This window comes from Littorina saxatilis, linkage group LG17 (assembly GCF_037325665.1).
Source record: "Littorina saxatilis isolate snail1 linkage group LG17, US_GU_Lsax_2.0, whole genome shotgun sequence".
Lineage (NCBI taxonomy): Eukaryota > Metazoa > Mollusca > Gastropoda > Littorinimorpha > Littorinidae > Littorina > Littorina saxatilis.
In genome coordinates this window covers 12,331,646-12,334,569 of record NC_090261.1, presented here as the reverse complement: position 1 = coordinate 12,334,569, position 2,924 = coordinate 12,331,646, and positions in this window count along the sequence as shown.

Below are 2,924 nucleotides of genomic sequence, written 5' to 3'. Positions count from 1 at the left end.
TCATGTGGTCTGCATAGGACACTCCACATCCTGTGGTTGCACAGAATATTGCAAAGTTTAACTGATTCTGATAGAACTGAATTGGGTGAGAGTTCCACATCTTTGGAACACTATCATTTTTGATTGGGGGATTTAGGTAAGAATGGAATGGGTCAGGCACTTTAACGCGAATGGATTCTGTTTCTGTTACAGCAAAGTCCAACTCATGGAAAGAAATAGTCTTTGGATTGTAATATGGTCCAGTTTTGTATTTAATGTCTTTGTTGAATTTATACTGAATCATTTTTGTTGTTGAATAAAAAATGTTTATCACACTAACAAATGTGAAGACTGGTGTGCCAGTTAAACTTGCAAACCCTATCAACAATCAAAATGGAGGAATGAAAGTTGCACTGCATGAAATTATGTACAAGGTTACTTGGTATAATATCAGTAAAAAAAAGAATAACAACTGGGTTAGAATTAATGGTAAAACACATTCTGTAGAAGATGGTTACTATGACTTCTGCACTTTAGAGAAAGAATTGTTTGCTCCAGTAGGTATTACAGCGAGTTTAAATCATGCAAGTCTCATTGCTACTCTTACTATGCCCAAAACTAGAGAAGTAAACAGATCATTTGAGTTTCCAACCAAACTCCTTGATATGCTTGGAATTACAAATATATACAAGGGAACACGTCCCATTGACATGGATGTTAACAGTGTACTGTTTGTTCACATGAGAGAGCTTAACACATCCTATAATCTGTTTAATGATCAGCGTTCTGATCTGCTTAGGATTCTTCCACCGAGTGATGCCTCTTTTTGTAAAATGCACGTGCCAACATTTAAGACACTTCAGTTCAAGGACTTGGAGGAAGGGTGTCATGAATTCCTACACATTGATCTGAAAAATCAAAGTGGACAACCAGTTGATTGTTTGTTTAACATTACATTGGAAATAGTTCCATAAAATATTGAGTATTAAAATGTCGAGTGGACCTACAATAGTTTATCCTGTTGCATGTTCAACTATAGAGTTGAAAGACTTAGCAGACGCTATCGACTTTGAGAGCAATGCTGAAGTTGGTGCAGTGTATGCATTCGAGTTTACAGACACTGGCTATTACAAGAGAAAGGAAATCGACGATGAAAAGAAACCAAGATTTCTCAAACTAGGTCAAATCCGTGATGTTAATGTACCTGATCCAATTGTCGATGACATATACTACATGTGGAAACATCAGAATAAAAAATGGGTACTTAGTCCTGTTATGAAAAAGATTGACTGGGAAATGAAGTTTGAATTTGTGAGTCCATACACTCTTGTTGGAAAAGACGACACATTCCGTAAGTCAATCAATGCTAAACCACTAATTGTTAGCCTTGTTCCTGCGTTTAACAGCAGGGGAGAAGTTGCAGTTAAACCTTTCCATAAGAACAACTATCTCATTCACAGAAAACAAAGTGTTGAAAAGGACGCTGACACCATTGTCGATTTTATACCCAAGCTTCCAATAGGGCAGAATGCAACTATGATATTTGATATAGTTGTCAGGAAAAGGGAAGAAACCACAAACACTGTTCTAATGAGAGGAATAAATCTCAACTGGAGACCATTAAATGTTGAAGAAGTCAGAGTATTTATTGCTGTTCAAAAGGATTCTAACACAATAAAAAAACAGACGTCAAACCAAAATGTTGTTGTTAACGCAGATATAAATAATTTAACAGAAATAAGAAGTATTAATCTTACTTATCTTGATTTGATTGCTTTCTACTATACAGATAAGGTGTTAAGCAATGAACAGCTTCAAAGCTTAGCAGAAACACTGGCCAGTGAGAATTAAGATAAATATTTTATATTTTGCATTAAAAGATGACTAGCAGTGTGAAGCTTTATCCTAATATTGATGAAAGTGCAGCAGAAAGTCAACAATTCAGACTGGCACACATTAGTAATATACAAAAACAACTAGAAGATGAATTAGAAAAATATTCTCGCGCTAGACGTAAGTACTCAACAACTTACAACAGCCTTTCTAATGCCAGCACTGGTTCTACTATCCTTGCATCAGCTGCAGGTGTAACGGGAACAATTCTGTTAGCTACCGGAGTAGGGACTCCAGTTTCTCTAATCCTAGGTGGTGTCGCAGCAGCAGTTGGTGGTTTATCATTTATAGCATCAGCTATAATGAAAAAAATTGTGAAAAAGCTTGAAAAACACGAATCCATTTCCACTCTTGCATCATCAAAATTGTCTAGCCTAAAACTGTCTATCAGTAAAGCACTTGAAGATTCAAAAGTTTCTGACGAAGAATTCAAACAGATACAAACAGACTTTGATGACTACAAAAGTAAGAAAGCAAGTATTCAAACAAAAACACGAGCTGAATATAACAAGCCAATCGATATAGAAGATCTGAAAAAGCAGTTTTTAAAAAAGGGGATTCAAATAGGACGGGAAGAAAAAGTAAAAATAGAATCACTTGTAAAGAGTTAACTATTCGTTTAGACAGTCACATTGCATGTATCAGATATAATTCTAACAGTGAAAGAACATATGAAGTAAAGTATTGAGCGTATTGAGCTTAAGAATGTTGTATAAGAGAAAGGGAGAATGTACGTTCTGGGTTACTGATTCCGACAGACCCGGCATTGGTTCAAAACAACCTTACTTTACTGTATTTTTTTGTGTATGGATTTATGCAGTATTTTTCTGATTTTGTCGCATGTTTCATTTTAGTAAAAGTTTAGTCCAGAAGCCTATTTTGCGTTAATATTTAGGGTCTGTCGGAATCGGTGAGCCAGAACGTACATTCTCCCTTTCTCTGGGTGGTATCGTGAACGCAACGGAATTGCGACACGATCCATCCACACATCTGCTTTTTTTTTTCCACAGAAAAGAACGGAAATCATACGGGGCACCTTTGCCCTCTTTGCC